Consider the following 20,069-nt stretch of genomic DNA (forward strand, 5'->3'; position numbering starts at 1 on the left):
TTATGGTAAAAAACAAATTACAGTTTTTAGATGTGCACTGATGATCATTTTCTGGCTGAAAATGAATCTGTGTCTCACTTAAAGGAGAACACCGTTTTTTTTACATTAGCCCCTTGATTTTACGTTATTACATCATGTTCTACTCACCCGTATGAGTTTTGTGTCATTTGGAACTGTTCTGAAGATATTCGGTTTAGCTATATCCAAGTACTGTCTTTCTACGGGCAACGAGTTGAAGGCACAGACTAAACTGTTAATAATTTATTCTTTATGGTACGCCTGCATTCATAACATGTAGGCGAATCCCCCAGACATCCGCGGTTATATTTCTTATATTTATATCTTTTTAAACAAAGCGGAGTGTGTATGACGTCCTCCGCGCGCTGGACTGGAGTTGTGACAGGCAGGTCGGGCCACAGGCGGCTATGCTCTACCCCTTCTATTCATTCTAGCTAATCTCAATCATTCAATTCCATTTGGAGAGCGAGATCATCTGTGGTAGTAGCTCTAGACATCTTCCAGGCATGTGAGTAAAACTAGCAGCCGTTCAGCGGGCACGATGAATGAATGGTACCCATCCGATAGTTGCGTATCGGAGGCCTTTCAAGATTAACTTTGGATGCCGATTGGCTGTGGTTTAAAGCTGATTGGCTGTGTCGCAGGTTGATGTAGAAGAGTAATGAGTTTCATCAGTTGAACTTCCGCCTAGCCTCCTTATATCAACAATGAAAAAACCCTGATTTTATGTTTGAGAACTAAATTTTACAGTTTCAAATGAAGTCAAATTAGCTAGACCTAGCTACTTTAGGCAGGTCTGGTAAAACAATGGACCTAACAGTGAGCAGGAACTCATTTTAAAGTCCGGTCAGAAAGGAATAACCAATGAATCATTATTTATACCAAAAACTAACACATTGGAGGTGATTTAATTAATTTAGCATTAATCGGTAAAATAATAAAAACAATAATTTTATTTTTTCTAACTGGAGGCATACATGTTTGTCAAAGAACACCACTGCCACCTACTGGTTTGTGACGTCACTGCGGTATCGGCAGTTGATCAAGTCCCAGTGCTGTATCTGGTGTTTGTCACAACGCGCTATTATCCAAGTCATCTTGAAAACATTCTTCTTCCAAATGTTGGCTCCATATTACGGGTTTTTTCTCTGGCCAGAAGTTCGATGGCAAATCCTCCCTCTTCAAGTTGGCAATCCAACGACCAACTCGTCCGTGGAGGATCAGGAATCAGAAAGGTGAAATAACTAATACATTTTAACCGATGTATTCCAGCATCCAACTGCCATACATGTGGGTATTGTCAGTTTCACTATAGCTCTGGTGAATTTCAATGGTGAAGTCCTCTGGAAATCTTCAATAATTGTTGTTGATTGCAGATGTGTCTAGTAGTTCCCATTGATTTTGCTTGTAAAGCGGGGAGAATGGCGCTAGGCTTACCGCACCGTGACATCACTGCTGGAAGATGGCAGGAGTGAGGGGTTACTATATTTGGGCAAAAATGGCCACTCTCAGACTCAGTAGTTGTGACAAAAATTATTTTTTTATTTTTATTGATTAACCTTAAATTCATTAAATCAGCGCATTCGTATCAATTTTAGGTATAAATAATGATCCATTGATTGTTCCTTATGACCGGATTTCTCCTTTAAAAGCGGTGAACATTTAAATATAGGCCTACGGTGAAAGTTACAGTCGAAAAAGTTATTCAGTCTGCCTTATTATTTTATCATCATAGTTCTTTCTATAAATAACTAGGCTCTGTCAGCTCTGAGGACCATTTTTACAAGGTTTTCTTTGTAATGTACTTTTAATTATGTAAAACAATGATGTTATTTGTTTGTACTATAACTGTTAATATATGTATATGTATGGAATTGCATGTAATGTTGTTTTTTGTCACATTTTAATATTTTTGATTACTAAACATTTAATCTCCGAGATAACCCGATTAAATAGATTTTTGTTTTCATTAAATTTGGTTATTTAAATAGTTTTAATTCACAGCAGGATTGTCAGTGAGTTCAAACCAATCATACATACAGGTTCCCAGTTAATAAAAGCATTCTAATTGTTATCAAGCAATGCAGTTAAGTTCAGCTCATTATTAGTCATAATATGTAAACTACTGAAAAATGTATGTAATTATATCTTTTAAAAAAATAAAAGGTTCAAGTTGTTTGACGGTGTTTTTATTATTTTCATTATTTATGAAGCAATCACGGGCCGGTATTGCCAATTTCGATATCAATATTAATACTTTTTAATGTCAAAGTATGATATTAAACTTCTGACTTTTAAAGTATACTTTTGGCTTTAACATTTTTCAGAATTTTGAACATTTTGATTTTTAAATGAAAAACATTTGCATGTTTTCTCAGCTGCTGTTGCATTTTTGACGAAACAGCAGTGGTGCATTAAAAAGTGAATCTAAAACTAAAGTATGAATCTCATCATGATGGAATCATCTGATACAGATAACTTGGTATCGATATATTATAGATGGGAAATATCCACCTCCAGAAAAGTGCCATGAATTTCACATGTGAAATTAACATGTGTTCACATGGGATTCCTGGGTAAAAGTAAATGTATTCAGTGGATTTGGAACATTTTTAGTTATGAATCCAGATTAACTGACTGTAATCTGCCAAGAATGGCATAATTAATCAGTAAGTAGTAACACAAATGTTTGCCTTCTCTAGCCTCCCTGGATCATATTATGAACATTTACCTTCATGTAACACATTCACTTTTGAATTGAGACCATTATTTAACCAAGAGAGTTCTACACATTATACGATATGCTGTTTATTTTAATTTTATTTTTAATACATTTCAGTAATGTAGTTCAACCTTGCAGGGTTCACAGTAAAACATCTCTTAATCACTTGGAAGCTCTGATGAAGAAGAAAGCAAAAAAGCTGCCAGGAAAATAATCCAGTGAGGACTTCAAAAAGGCAGGATTAGCAGTTGAGCAAATCTGCTTTCTGTGCAAAGATACCAAAATATCAGGCAAACACAAAATCTCATCTGCGTTTACAGTTTCAGTTGCTGCTTTCATTTAGAAATGATACTTTCAAATATTTTAGAAGCTTAACTAACGCTCTTGTGAGTTTAATCATATTTATCTTATTCTTTCATGATAATAGTGCATAATGATGCATGCTAACACAAACTGGACCTACAAGTGTCATTAAAATCATAATTGATTCAGCATAGAAAGTTAAATTAGATATTATATGGTTCAGTCCATCGCAGGGCAACACAGAGACCAACAGGACAAACAACTATTCACACACACACTCACACCTAAGAGGAATTTAGAGAAGCCAATTAACCTAACAGTCATGATTTGGACTGTGGGAGGAAGCCGGAGTACCCAGAGAGAACCCACGCATGCTAAGGGAGAACATGCAGACTCAATGCTGAAAGACCCAAGGCCGGGAATCAAACCCAGAACCTTCTTGCTATCCACTGCTCCATTGAGCAGCCCCTAGCACACACACACACACACACACACACACACATATATATATATATATATATATATATATATATATATATATATATATATATATATATATATATATATATATATATATATGTATGTATATATAGTTTTGCACTGATAACGATCAAAAGTTTCTTCAACTATTGTCACTCATTCCAATTCAATTCATTTCAGTTTATTTATATAGCGCCAAGTTCACAACACAAGTCATCTCAAGGCACTTTACAGTTCAACCAGATCATCCAGTCAAATTGATACAAAGTTTTCTATCTAAGGAAAACCAGTTGATTGCATCAACTCCTTGACTCAAATACAATCCCTCACACTAAGCATGCTTGTAGCGACAGTGGAGAGAAAAAACTCCCTTTTAACAGGAAGAAACCTCCAGCAGAACCAGGCTCAGTGTGAGCGGCCATCTGCTGAGGCCGACTGGGGTTCAAGGAGACAGAAGCAGAGATACAAAAAGCAGCTGTAAAAGGCGGCCCGATCCAGGAAACACACAGCCAGGCAGACGAGATCCGAGCCAGCTCCCATGCCAGAGGAAGAAGAGAGCATTCCAGCCATTCACAGTCAGAGAAACAGGACTACACTGGAAAACAGGCCGATCTCCAGCATCTATAAACAAGGGTGTTGATGGAAGCAGCACAGATAGGCAATTCCAGATTCCAGGTAGGCAATAAAAAGTTCTACTGGATTCACTTTGTATTAGTCTTTTTCCTGCTTCACAAAGGTAGGCAGCAGCTTGACAAAGCCATGATGGCCATTATTTTACATCCAAGTAGAATGCAGTTCTTCATTTATACAAACACATCAATTTCAAACGGATGTTATTGGTATGGTACTCATTTAATGAAAGAAAAACATAATACGGTAGTCCCTAAAATAACTTAAATCTGACAAAAGTAATTATAAATAACAATTTTATGAAATTGAGCAAATGAAATTCTGATATTGCTTTTCTGTTGTGCTTTAGAAGAATAACTGATAAAGATAAACCTGTGAAAAAGGCCAGAACCAAAATAATGGTACCCTTATTGGTAGTTTTATGGTCATTGAGACTTCTGCTCCTTCCCCAGCAGATGTTGTTTCCGCTCCTCATCAGCAAACTACTCCAGTTGTCAAAGGTTTAAAAGCTGCCTTTTCCAGTCGGTCTGTTAAGCTCCTTCCAAAGATGGGTTTAGGTCAGCGCTCTTAGAGGCTCCTTCAGAATAGTCCAATGTTTTCCTCTGAGCCATTAATTGTTGTTTCTAGCTGTGTGTTTCAGGTCATTACCCTGCTGAAGTCCTTTTACCTGCAGCTGAGGCCAAGTTTTCTAACACTGGGCTGCACATTTCTCTCTAGATACCATTAATAGTCTTGAGATCTCATTGAACCCTGCAGAGATTCAGATTAAGCAAAGCAGCGCAGAGCATAACAGAGCCTCTTCCATGTCTCACATTAGGGCCGGTGTTCTCTTAACATGCCATATTTTTCCATCGATAGGGCTGATGTAAATATGCAAAAGTAAATTTTTTGTCTTATCTGTCCATTGGACATTTCCCCAGAACCTTTGTGGTCTATCAACATGTAGTCTGGCAGACTCTAGTCCAGCTTTTGTATTATTTGTTTTCAACAATAGTGTATTTGCATCAACAATTGAACCACTTTGGCTCAAAGTTCACCTTCAATATCTTTAGAACTTTTTCTTGGCTGTTTTTTTTACCATTCGTATTATCCATCTCTATGATTTGACATCAATTTTCTTCATGCAGCCACGTCCAGGGAGGTTGGCTACAGTCCCATGGATCTTAAACTTGTCAATAATATATGCATCTGTTGTCACAGGAAGATCAAACTGCTTGGAAATTGTCTTATAACCCTTTCCTTTAGCATGCTTGTATATAATTTTCTTTATTATATACCAAGACAACGCCTTCCTACACTTCCTCTGGTCCATGTTGGGTGTGGTACACACCATGCCCCAAACATCACATTGACTACCTGTAGCATATATGCAGGCCCACTGATTGACTGCAAAATTGTAGACACCTGTGATACAAAATATTGGATTCACTTCTATTAAACGTGTCCCTTTGGTCACATTATTTTTTGTGTTTTATAGGGGTACCATCTTCTTTTTTATGACAATATTTTTTTTTTTTATCGTTTTGTTAAAAAATGGTTGAAAAGCAATGTCTGACTTTTACTTGATTATTTCTATGGAATTATTGTTGTTTGCTTTCTTTCTAGTCAAAGCTCATATGTTGGTGGGCTCAATCAAACACAAAGCAGTATGGGTTACAAAAGTGGCTTTACAATATCGGGTGTTCTAAACTTACTTTTACTTAAGTACTAGTCAAAAAAAAATTAAAGGAACACTTTGTAATCAGAGTATAGGATCAAGTTAATTAAAATTTTGGGATATTGATTTGGTAAGGTAAGTAGCAGAGGGAGTTCTTTATCAGTTTCAGCTGCTTTGGTGTTAATGAAATTAACAACAGGTGCACTAGAGGGGCAACAATGAGACGACCATCAAAACAGGAATGGTTTTACAGGTGGAGACCACTGACATTTTTCCCCTCCTCATCTTTTCTGACTCTTTTTCACCAGTTTTGCATTTGACTAGGGTCACTGTCACTACTGTTAGCATGAGGCGCTACCTGGACCCTACAGAGGTGGCACAGATGTCCAACTCCTCCTGGATGGCACATCAATAGGTGTCATTGCCAGAAGGTTTGCTGTGTTTCCCAGCACAATCTCAAGAGCATGGAGGAGATTCCAGGAGAGAGGCAGTTACTCCAGGAGAGCTGGACAGGGCCGTAGAAGGTCTACAACCCATCAGCAGGACCGGTATCTGCTCCTTTGTGCAAGGAGGAGCAGGAGGAGCACTGCCAGAGCCCTACAGAATGACCTTCAGCAGGCCACTGGTGTGAATGTCTCTGACTAAACAATCAGAAACAGACTTCAAGAGGGTGGCCTGAGGGCCCGACATCCGCTAGTGGGCCCTGTGCTCACTGCACGGAACCTTGGAGCCCCATTGCTATTTGCCACAGAACACCGGAATTGGCAAGTCCACCACTGGCGCCCTGGGCCTTTCACAGATGAGAGCAGGTTGACCCTGAGCACATGTGACAGACATGAAAGGGTCTCGAGAAGGCGTGCAGAACGTTATGCTGCTTTTAACATTGTTTAGCATGACCGGTTTGGTGGTGGGTCAGTGATGGTCTGGGGAGGCACATCCTTAGAGGGACGAACAAACCTATACAGGCTAGACAACGGCACTCTGACTGCCATTAGATATCGGAATGAAATCCTTGCACCCATTGTCAGACCCAATGCATGTACAGTGGGTCCTGGATTCCTCCTGGTGCACGACAATGCCCGGCCTCATGTGGGGAGAGTATGCAGGCAGTTCCTGGAGGATGAAGGAATTGATACCATTGATTGGCCCCCACGCTCGCCTGACCTAAATCAGTAGAACACCTCTGGGACATTATGTTTCAATCCATCCGACGCCACCAGTTGGCACCTCAGACTATCCAGGAGCTCAGTGAGGACCTGGTCCAGATCTGGGAGGAGATACCCCAGGATGCCATCCGTGGTCTCATCAGGAGTATGCCCTGACGTTGTCAGGCGTGTATACACACACGTGGAGGCCATACAAATTACTGAATACTATCTTGAGTTGCTGCAATTAAATTTCAGCAAAATGGACGAGCCTGCCGCATCATTTTTTTCACTGTCATTTTTGGGGTGTCTTTGAATTCAGATCTCTGTAGGTTGATAATTTTCATTTCCATCAAATGATGTGACATCCTTTTGTTCCAAACACATCACCCAGTCCACATCAGTATAAATAAACAGCATGATTTTTTCCCCATTGAGATCTGATGTGCTTACAAAGTGTTCCTTTAATTTTCTTGAGCAGTGTGTAAAATAATTTACGTACGAATACTTTGTTACCTTACTTAAGTAGACATTTTGGCTATCTGTAGATTAATGGAGTAATTATTTTGTTTGGCAACTTTTTACTTTTACTCCTTACATTTTTTTGCAATTATCTCTACTTTCTACTCTTTACATTTTAAATATAGACTTGTTACTGTAGTTTTGTTATATTTAAGCTTATTTTCTTTATGGCCTGTTGGTATTTAAAAAAAAAAATCCAAATCAAAATAATTTGTTTCATCTGGAAAATAAATTTCTTTGTGGTTGATGTGCAGCACTTGTTCACTACATACCAAAATAAATAGTTTTTAAAGATGATGCAAAGTTAAATTTGACACTGTCACCATTGGTTATAAAACTAAGAAAATTAAGTATTAATGAAGGTATCATCTAGAATTGTTGAAACATTTACCTTTTTCAACGGTAGTGCAGTAAAGCATCTGTCCTTTTTTCAGCATTACTTTTAATTTAATTCTTTAGGTGTAACTGGTACTTTTACTTGAGTCAAAATCTAAAGTTTAATCTTAAACTTTTATAAAACGGATTTTAAATGATAGGATGTATACTTCTAAGTATACTGAGTGATAAACATTTATACGTTTGACACCTCTGGTACTAATGTGTCTCATGTGGCTGAGAAGTGCCTTTGTAGACATCTGTAACAGAGCTGAAGAAGAAACACACAGAATGTCTGCTTAAGGTCTTCATCCCTCTCCTTCCTTCACCTTCATGATGATTTTTACTTCCAGACCACCTGTATTAGATTATAACAACCTCTGCAACATGTAACTATCAATCAAGTCTTTGGCTCCACCTGCTGTTAATCCACTTAATGCAGCTGAGTTAAACATCTTCACAGCAAGACAGAAAGGAGAATATAAATGAAAACTTTCTGATGGTTAGAAATCTGCAATCTCTCTGCAGGGATATCCAAAGTTCATTTATCTTAAAAAGCCAGATTTCAGTGTTAAGACTCAAGATTCCATTATCTGATGGACACATGTGGATATTACATTAAGATAGTCAATGCTAATTGTTTAACATTGGCTGACTTAACAGTATCTTCCTTGGAAAAGATTCTCTTGCCCTTCAGAAGAAGTAGCCTCCAATTGTGCTATTTGTGACTGCTACCTCAGAGTAAAACCCTGCTGACTGATGCAATCAGCTCAATATCACAGAATTTAAAGCCTTAAATAGTATAGAGGACAATCTTTCGCTAAAATGATATTAAGTGTCTCAGCCCCCCTGTAGCACTGTTATTTCAAAAAATCTAATGACCGTTTTCTGCTACTGGAGACTCTGGCGACAACATCTAAAAGCAGCGAACTCTGCTCTCCAGAGCAAGTCGATAACCCCGCCTCCTGCTCTCCTCTATCTTGTCTTCTGTCATGATTCATGCAGCTATTACTTCATCCAAATGAAAAATGGAGAACAGAGAAGCAGATCATGGCTTGTCTACAGTGAAAAGAAGGAGTAGGTTATTTACTTTTGCCGTCGCCTTTTTGGAAACAAGGGAAGGAGCAATCAGCTAAGTGAGCTTAGCTATTGGAAAAAATCTTTAATTCCTTTTGAGACAGCATGAAAAGTCAGCTGAGTACAAAACATAGAGAGGAAAACAACAAGAAAAGGGAGAATAAGAGAGGGACAAAACCTAGAACAAATAATGTTATGTCTATTCTATTAACATTTCTACTCCTAAAATTGGTATCTGTATAATGGGTCTATTTTATGTGTTGTCTTGTGAATTCAAAGGGTCCCCTTCTGTCTTTGACTGGGGCCCCAAATTTGCTAAATCTGCCCCTGCCTCTGACAAGACTGTTTCATCAGCTTCTGGGTTCCAGTTCTGACCCAAAACCAGAGGAAGGAATCTGTGATCCTCCCCATCACTATGAGACCCATCTTAAAAGGTTATAGAGCAGTGGTAAATGTATGGAGAGAACAGGGTGTAACCAGTTAAAATAGTTAGTAACAAACTGGATCAGCTCCCGTTTGTCATTAAAGTGTGGAGTGGGATGTTGACGTCACACTTTAAGCAGCCATACAAGGATTTCAGCTAAATGTGATTACAGGCCATAATCGGTCTTTTTTCTTATTATTGGATTGTTTTTTTGTTGTTGTTTTTTTTTATAAAATAAACTGTTTTTAAACACAGGGATCCCTCAAGGTTGTATTCTGTCGCCTGCTGATGTTTTAAGCAACTCCTGCAACATTTAAGGGATGTCACTTTTTAAATCTGCAAACATTGCCCCCAGGACCGACTAGCAGTGAAAAAATGGCTGAAAGTTCTTTTTTACAGCTTCTTGGAACTGAATATCAACAAGAGCAAATATTTGTGCTATAAGGATGATGTTATTCAGCATCAAAGGCCAGCAGGTGAAGCCTTTCAGTTACTTTGCAACAGAAATTCACAGCTAAGAGATTTTTACAGACTCTGACTGCCATCTATTAATACCAAAAAAGGCATTTTAGCAGTGGAATGTAAATGAATAATTGAATCTGTCTCTTTTTCACAGTTTAATTTCTGGATTCCAAAAAAGTAAAAAAAAAAAAACAATCCACTGGACTTTGTTTCCAAGTTTGAGGATGTTTTGCTTCCCATCTAGGAAGCATTTTCCATGAAATTTCTGACATTTTGAATTGAAAAAGCTTCCTGGATGAGAAGCGAAACAAAGTCCACTGGATTGCTTTTCTATTCTATTTTGGAATGACTCTGATCCGGATGACGGAGAATCTTCACCAGCTAATTTCTGGATTTTTTATTTTTTTTTCATTTTACAAATCACGCTCTTTTCTTTCAAAAATAATGGACCAAAATGTACTCCAGAGGAGGCCACCCTGATTACAGAATATCCTCTTCCTTCTTTCATCAGTTAGAATAGTTGCTGCTGACAGACTGCATTAAAGCCCGCTGTCACAGAGACTTATACCAACAAACCATTTATTCGATTCTTAATATCCACCTAAAACTCTTAGAAATAAGACTGGTCCTCATACATACTTTTTTGTCTTTTTTTTATTGTTGCATTTAAAATGTAGGAATGCTGTTTTTGGAGCAATGTCAAAGAAAAAAAAACATCTGGGATCTACAATCACAATTTATATTTTATTAAAAAAATTTTTATTCTATTAACAAGACAAAATATTTAGACCTATAAGTAGTACTCAGTACTAATTAGTACTTTATTCTTTGATATAAAACATCAGTTCAGTCCTTTCTTCAACTAATTGGCTACAGTATACTGTATAACGTGTTATAAAACATGGGAGCTGGCTCTGAGCTCGTCTGCCTGACTGTGTGTTTCCTGGACGGGGCCGCCTGTGGAGCTGGTTTATAGTTGCCTTTTGTATTCCTGCTTCTGTCTCCTTGAACTCCAGTCGGTCTCAGCAGATGGCCGCTCACACTGAGGTTGGTTCTGCAGAAAGTTTCCTTTCTGTTAAAAGGACGTTTTCCTCCCCACTGTCGCTACAAGCATGCTTTGTGTGAGGGATTGCTGAAGAGTCCATAAGTCGATGCAATCAGTACTTAAATCAGCTTCTTAAACAGAAAATTTTGAACCACTCTGACTGCATGATCTGGTTTTAAATTGATAAATCTTCCTCAGGCTCCATGGTTACCTGTGGAACACCACAGGGATCAGTGCTGGGGCGGTTTATATGCTTCTATTTGGTAGAACTATCAGGCAGCTTGGGATTCATTTCCACTTGTAATGCTGATGATATTCTAATGAAAAAATGAAAGAAAATAGAGATCACATTTATCGTACTTTAGCTTCTCTTCATTGGCTTCCTGTCAATCAAGAACAGAAATAAAGATTCTCCTTCTCAAATATAAAACCCTAATTAAACCATATCGCTTTATGCCGCTATAGGCTTAGGCTGCTGGAGGACCTGGGGACAACTTTTCATCATTCTGCTTTGTTCTATCTCTATTCACCAATTCTGCTTTATTTGTTAGTCCAACCACTATCTCTATGTTCCGTCTGCTTTGTCTCAGCATAGTAGTTTTATCTGGTTTGTTCCTGATCAGCTGTGACACCCTTCTGGAGGGTAATAAATGGGCTGCTGCCACAAACAATTTACATTAGATAGAGCTGTGCTTGTTTATCTGTTAGACAGTGCTATTGGCTGAGCTTTTCCTGTGATTAAATGAATGTGCTCTTTAACCCTTTTAACTAAAACAACTTTCTCAGAGCTCATATGCTTAACTGTTTCTTTCCTTGACAGAAACACCTATGGAGCAGGTTTACTGTTACATTCTCTAACAGAGAGTATTTATGGATCACTGGCTCTATATTTTTCCTTTCACTGCATCATGCTAGAAGGCAGTCAAAGACACAATGAAAGTGAACATCTTTTGTCACCACATTCTTATCCAGGAGAAGTTTTTGAATTGGCTCAATATAAATAAATGGAATTAAGCAGCGCTGTCAAACCAACTGGCAGCATTTTTTCTTGTTCCTGTTAAATAATAGTTAAATGAAGGGCTAGATTTGCCAATTCTCGGATGGATGGATGGATGGATGGATGGATGGATGGATGGATGGATGGATGGATGGATGGTGATGGATGGATGGATGGATGGATGGATGGATGGATGGATGGATGGATGGATGGATGGATGGATGGATGGATGGATGGATGGATGGATGGATGGATGGATGGATGTACAGGTTACATTGGTCTCAATCTGAATGAAAAAAGAAAAAGCATGCAGGTTAAAATAAACAAATATAAGCCAAAAAGTGTTTTTTATATATCGCCGACGACAATTTAAAAGTACTTTCACCCTGTATATACCTAAGGTAAAAATACATAAAATAAAAAGAAGCGATTAAAAAAATGATAAATACATTTGCCTGGTCAAGTTAATGACCTTTGTCACAATCTTCCTAATAATAACATTTATTGGGAGTTTTTACACATAGTGTGTTTAGTCCATCTGGTATGTTTTCCTTCCTGGTGCAGTTAGATGTGTTGATTCAGTTCATTTCATTTATATAGCGCCAATTCACAACACATGCCATCTCACGGCACTTTACAGTTCACCAGATCATCCAGTCAGATTGATTCAAGGATTTCTATCTAAGGAAAACCAGTTGATTGCATTGACTTATTGACTCTTCAGCAATCCCTCCCACTAAGCATGCTTGCAGTGACAGTGGAGAGGAAAAACTCCCTTTTAACAGGAAGAAACCACCGGCAGAACCAGGCTCAGTGTGAGCGCCCATCTGCTGAGGCCGACTGGGGTTCAAGGAGACAGATGGGGTGAATACAATAATCGAACTGGGGAACAGGCCAAAACAACCATATTGAGACCATTTGGAGGAGGTGGTTTCAGTTCAGTTCAAAATGGACTAATGCACATTGTTTATTGTAATCATATCATCCAACCTTAACCAGATGCAGCTATGTTGTAAAAGCTGCAAGGTTGAGTCAACCACCTTCATGTAGCTGGGTTTGGTGGTAAAGGGGTGCAGAAGAATAAAAATTTAAAAAACAAAGACAATTTATGCTTCTTAAAGCAACTGGATCTTAACAGCCAGTTGTCTCTGCAAAGTGCCTGAAGATGATGTGTTATGAATTGGTACAATATAAATAAAACAAATTTAATTCCATTCAGGACTCCATCTGCTGAATAAGCAAATTACAGGTATAACCAGGAAACTAATAATCTATCATTGGTTTTACCCTGTTCTCTCCGGGTACTCCAGCTTCCTCCCACAGTCCAAAAACATGACTGTTAGGATAATTGGCTTCTCTAAATTCTCCTTAGGTGTGAGTGTGTGAGTGAATGGTTGTTAGTCCTGTTTGTCTCTGTGTTGCCCTGCGATGGACTGGCGACCTGTCCAGGGTGGACCCCGCCTCTCGCCCATTGACTGCTGGAGATAGGCACCAGCAACCCTCGCAACCCCAATTGGGACAAGCGTGTCAGATAATGGATGGATGGATGGACGGTTTTACCCTTGATCTGAATAACCTATTAATTAGCTATAACTTTTAGTTCTAGCTATAAATATATTCATTATCTTCTGGTTAACTTGCACAACAACCCCTTTTTATATGATTAAATGTGTAATTTAGTCTGGACCCGATGAATGAGACATTGGAGGATTGTTGATAATAACAACCCGTTGTCTTTCAAACCATGTCTGTGCCTATTGGCCAACGCTCTGATCAATCAATGGAACGGACTGTGACGTGGTAAGCATGATAAAAAGCTGGTGGGGGATTGTAAACAAATAGCCTGTTGGTAAAACGGCGAATAAGTCCTTCTTAAAAATGAATGAACATAGGTCCTCTTCCTGCTAACGTTTCAATGAAAATCACAAGTCTAATCTTTCCAAAACTGATTCTAAAGCTGAGTAAAATGAGGACTGTTCAATTCTTGTTGTGCTTTCTCCAGAATCGCGCAGCTTTGTCATCACGCCCTCAAAACCCCTTTCTGCATCCAGAAATTCAAAGCACATCTCTGCGTTATGATTGGCCACCCAGTTCTAGGGCCTGGGGCATTGATCGAGGCTAGACCACTCACAGGCAAAAATGATTTTGGTGGGTGTGGCAAGTTTACTAGGCTACCTTCCTGGGGTTTACATCTGTCTTTCTGGGGTAATGTCTGTTAATGGATTAAAATTTTTGTGTCTAAAGTGTATTTGAATTGGATACTGCTTCCTTAATGCCTACAAGGCCAACCATCACCAACACCAAGACCTGACTGCTCTGTGCTGATGCAGTTGTGAGGGAGTTAGAGGCAGGGAGGAAAGCGTCATTTTATTTCAGATTAAATCAACATTTTTTAATCCAGAAAAATACTCATTTGTCAGTTACATTTCTTTAAGATCTATCTGCATCAACAACCCATACCAGCAAAAAAGAAAATGTTCACTATTCCATATGGCTTCTAAAGGCCCTCCGCCCTAAGAACTAAGAACACATGACTTGACCGAGTGTTCTTAGTTCTTAGTGTGGGCGGAGCCCTAACTGAGGGCTCTGCCCACACTAAGAACTAAGAACACATGACTTGGCCAAGTGTTCCGTGACATCATTCCTTTAGTCTCTATGACATCATCAGTGGGTTTGGTCTTTATATAAGGAAATTCCACATTCCATTCCAGTCTGTGTAAATCCTTGTGGTGTTCAGAGCTCTCGAGTGATTTACCCCGTTACGCGTTTTACTGTGAAGACAAATCAATCATTAGAAAAATCTTTGTGTTTAAAACTAACAAGCAAACTTTAGAAAAATGGAATCTACATTGAAGGAACTCAGGAATCTGGAAAAAACCCTGAAACTTACAAAGTCCTCTGTCAATATTGCCAACTCTGGTCAGTCAAACTCTGTGCCATTAGCTGGAATGAAAGATTTTCCTGGATTTGGTCAGATAATGCCAAACAATACTGGAAACCCCACTGTTACCCAGCCTGAGAAAGGTCAGAGCCAACTGGAAAACATCGCATTAGGAGCAGTTGGACCTTCCTGGAGTGAAGTTTGTGTCTCCAATCCTGTCCACAATCATCTCAGGAATTCGACAACAAAATGCCAACTTATTAGGAAACATAGGCTATCTTGGTAACAAGTGTCATAAATTAGAGACAGAGAACCAACAAATGAAAGAGAGAATGACGCAGCTTGAGAATGAGTTAACCGCTGACAGGAAAAAGCTGGAAGACGCTGAAAAGACCTTAATCTTCAAAGATACAGTGATCTCAGGACTCCAACAACAAAATGCTAGCTTGTCAGGAAACGTAACATTTTACGGTAGCGAGCTTTCTAAGATGCATACTCTGAACAAGCTACAAACGGAGAGAGCAAAGCAGCTTGAATCTGCATTAATAGCTGCAAAGAAAAAGCTGCAGGAAACTGAGCCCTGCTTAAAATCTAGTGAAGGTGATGTTTTACCGGAGAAAAATGATTCAACAGAAGAAGCGATGAAGTTAAACCAGATAATAGAGAATCTGAACATGGAGCACGAGAGCGAACTTGCTGTTTTGCATGATAAACAAATCAGGACAGATAAAGGCCGACGGGACGCCATCAGACGGGCCGACCAGCTGAAAGTTAATCTGATGTCAGAGAAGAACAAAGCAGGAGAGAATGAGATCTGTTTGGCCAAGCATATGGAAGAAACGTCTGTGTTACAAGCTACTCTGCTCCAAATGCAGAAAGAATTTGATGAACAAAAGCAGCAGTGGGAGCAGGAAAAATGCCGGCTTCTCACCAACAAACAAGATGCAGCCGAGGTAGAAAAGCTGAAATATCAGCTGGAGTCGCAGAAAGCTACACATGAGGTTGAGGTTTCTGCGCTGTACAACGAGCTGGTCAAGAGGAAGAAAGACCATAAAGATGCCATCAAAAAGGCAGAAGAGCTGGAGAAAAACCTGACTGATGTGAAAAATAGAGCAAAAGAGGCAGAGGACTGCTTAGCCAAGCAAACAGAGGAAATATCTACCCTTCAAGCTGCTCTCATCCAAACAGAGACAGCGTTAGCAAACCAGAAACAACAGTGGGAGCTGGAAAAATCCCAAGTCATGACCAGCCAACACCAAAGAGATGAGGTGGAGCAGCTAAAACAACAGCTGGAGTTACAGAAAGCTGAGGCAGAACAGGAGAAAGCCGCTCTCCATTTGGAGCAGCAGAAAATGAACCAATGCCATCAAGATGCTGCTAAAAAAGCCACTGAACTAGAAATGACTTTGGGTGCTGAGAACGCTAAACACATACAAACAATGACATCCTTAGTCGAGAAAATGCGGGAAAGCTGTAAAATAAAGGCTGCTTTAGTCAAAATGGAGCAAGATATGGAGAAACAAAAAGATCTCTGGGACCAGGAAAGACTCAGACTCCTGGAGCAGCAGGAAACTCTTAGGAATGAGAAAGCAGCTATGAAAGATGGTCTACTCAATGAAAGGCAGGAGCAGCAATCAGAGAACACCTGCCCTCAACAGACCATTTTAGCATCCAAAGACGCTCTGGAAGAGCTACAGGAGGAGAATATGTCAACAGAGAGCAAAGAGGATGAACTGAAAAATCAGCCAGAGAAGATCAACAACTTACAAGGAAAACCTGCAAAGAAAACGTTTGGGAGAAAATTGAAAAATCTCTTTAAACGCTCTAAAAAGGAACATTGAAACCTCATGAAACCTCCTCCAACCAAACCATCGGTTTCTCCAAGCTTCAATTTGCTCTTCTTTTTTTTTTGACACCCATCTAGGGTGTCACCTTTTCTAACTTTTTTCTTTACCACCACTCTTTTCACTTTTCATTTAAACACTGTAGAATAAAAAAAAAATCTAAAAAAAAAAACAATAAAAAAAAAAATATTAAAAAAACACAAAAAAACAAAAAAAAACACACACAAAAAAAACCAAAACAAATACACCTACAAAACACACACACACACACACACACACACACACACACACACACACACACACACACACACACACACACATATAATCCTGCCATGAGGATCACAGTACTATGTGCTCCTGATGCTGGTCCCAAGCCCAGATAAAAGGAGAGGGTTATGTGAACATGTCAGCCTGATAGCTAGATAGAAAAACAGACAGAGCAAAAACATTTACATGTCATTAAAGGTATTGTGGAAGATTTACACAATTTTTTTTCAAATCCACATGCACGACCCTGTACCCGGTCCCAAGAGGGAACCCTATTAAACCCATGTGAGAAAATGCATGAGCCCAATTCTCCTTTTGAACGCTGTTTAAAAGTTGCTGTTCTCATAGCTCATTAAAGCTTACAGAGTCCAAATGCCCGCCCTAACCCCTAAATTCCTCAATCATTATATAGAGCGGGGACTATATAGGGGACTTTATAGCGAACTGTCTTCACTAACACTATGTTATTCCAGGCTACAAGCAAGATGGACAATCACGAACTAGCTAGGATTGTGGGTGTCTGTGTGTTGGTTTGAAGAGCTTGCTCTCCGTCTACAACCCCTCATCCAACGCGGGACCACGCGCAGTTTAAGTTAGTTAGTTAGTTAGTTAGTGTTCCCGAAAGACTGGCCATAGACTGGCTTCGGGTGCAAACCAACAGACCGTCCCACAGAGCTACGAACTAGCATCCTGCACGGTGTCTGGGATAGTGTCTGAGATGTGCCAGCCGTTGTGGAAGGCACAACAGCCAGAGTTTCTGCCATTAGGTACCACAACAGGAAATACACAGCGGATGTAGAATTGACCAATCAGAGGCCTCCTGTTTGCGGCACGATATACGGTCACGACCTTGTTTTCTAAGCATAAACCAGGCTTTTTTTGCCGCTGCCGACTAGTGACAGCAGGCTGCTGTGACAGCAAATCCCATAATGCTTTGCAAGTAGAGCTCTCAGCGCAAAGCATTCTGGGATAGTGCGCATGTGCAGAATAAGATAGCTAGTGGGACGAGCAAGTAGGACGGCCTTACATAAACATATCACCAGAACGATTGACAATTAGGAGGACCACTTATTTACATGATCCACCTGGAAATAAAAGATCGTCTTCTATACCTTTAAGTTCTGCCAGGTTTATATTTGGGACAATGCAGAGAAGCTAAACCTGGGGTCTCTTTAATTGAGCAGTTTAAACGTTTGTTGAAATAGGGTCTGATCTAGTATGTTAGAGTTTCTAACTGTGTTCTGAAACCTTGAATTTCCTTCTATTTTCAAAAAAAGAAAATTAGTTATTAGGCTGACAAAGAAGCCAAATGACAAAAGTGGATCCCTTTCTATTAGCATGTTTTTAAAACAAAAACAAAGTTTTGTTGGGCTACTGAGAAAGCCTCAAACTCAACGCTATTCCTTACATTTTGAATTGAAAAAGGGTTTTCCCTTAAATCTCAACAGGGGTATTTCCTGTTGAGATTTCAGCCTTCTTGTCAGCTGATTGGTCCATGCCTGAGCTAACTGTTCCTTTGGCTGGAATTTTCCAGAAGTCTCAGGAGCGTCCTTTGTTCTCTTTGTGCAAAGGGAAGGGGGATGGTTTGAAATTGTTCATCAAATTAATTTGGCTCCATTGTGGCAATATATCCTAACAAACCCAACAGTTTATATGAATTGAAAGCTCAATTTTCCGACTACTTTGAAAAATAGTTTGAGATTGGTCCAAGGATGAGGGAGGTCTTATTGGTCTCCATCTGATACGCTCTCGCCTGTGTCCGACCATTCAGACATTTCAACATCTTTTTCTGAATCCCACATTGTAGCATGGCATAGATAATTCACGTTTGCAGTTTAAAGAACACCTGCTTGCTTCTGATGATACCTTTAGCTATGAAAACAGGAGCTTTCCAAAGCTTTCTAGGTTAAAACTAAGTGTGTAATTACTGCCATTCATACAAAGGGTTTGTTGCATATTTGTACCTACTCCTTACATCCTTACCTACAGTACTACACTTTAACCTAAAAATCAAGCCATCCTGATTGTACATATGACACCTCAAATCTCTGTGTTACTCCCTTGTATTTCTTAATTATTTTTTTTTTATATATGTACACGTGCACCTTAATCCTTATTTATCTTGATATACTGTATATACCTTGATACACTGTATATATATTGTTTATTCTTAATGCACCTTTTTCCTCCTTGTTTTGCACCTTCTTTAATTACTATGCCAATATGTGACAAGTGAATTTCTCCGCTGTGAGATCAATAAAGCTCATCTAATCTAATCTAACAATGGGCATCCATGGGTTAAAGGACTTTTATTGTGGAATTATTATTAGTGTATGAAACTATGGGTTCTGTCATTAGCATGGAAGAATAGGAAACATTTTATTGCATGATAACCAACATTTGTGGTTCTGCTGCCAATTTGCAACATTTATTTCGTGACATAATTTATTTCACATGCGATCTCAGTCAAATCAAACTGCTTCTTAATTCACATTATTTCCCCTTTTATAGAACAGAAAATCTCTTTATTGTTGCACAATGGTCAAATTTACAGCAGCAAAAAGATTATTGAAAATGGTCACACAAATGGGGACCTTAGATAAATATATAAGAATAACATAATAGGGAAGAGTTAAAATATAAACAATAAAATACTGTAAAGTGTTTCAACAATATTAAACTATGCACCTGGAGAATTAATAACCAATATGCAGCTATGGACATTTTTACAGTAATGAATATTTGAAAATAGCAGCAACATCAGAGATGTGCAAAATGACAGGAGCATGTTATATAACTAAGGTTTATATCATTACATTTGATTTAATTTGTTCCTGCTCCCGGTGGTTGGCACCTTTATTCCACTCAATAAAAAAGAAAGAAATAAACAAACTGTTTTGAAAACTTCGGTATTCATTCTTTTCCTGCTCTGTATGTCAACTATCACGGTTGCTAAGCAACATAGCCTACGGCGGTAAAACCCGTCGAAGGGTAGACCTGTTTGAATCCACAGCCAAAACTCTTCCGGTCTCCTCATTTTCATGGACTTCGAAGGATCGCTTTGAGATGCTCTTTTTTTTTTTTATCAATCAAAATGGTTGAAGGATTTTGGTTTAAAGTAATCTTTGAAAAATTGAATTTTTCTTGGTGAAAGGCTTGTATTCACCTTAAAGTTAGTTAGTCTGTTTTGCTTCAAAGAATAAATTCTACAATGTATTTC

This window comes from Cyprinodon tularosa, unplaced genomic scaffold (genome assembly GCF_016077235.1).
Source record: "Cyprinodon tularosa strain WSP-4 unplaced genomic scaffold, ASM1607723v1 ctg529, whole genome shotgun sequence".
In the NCBI taxonomy this organism is placed as follows: Eukaryota; Metazoa; Chordata; class Actinopteri; order Cyprinodontiformes; family Cyprinodontidae; genus Cyprinodon; species Cyprinodon tularosa.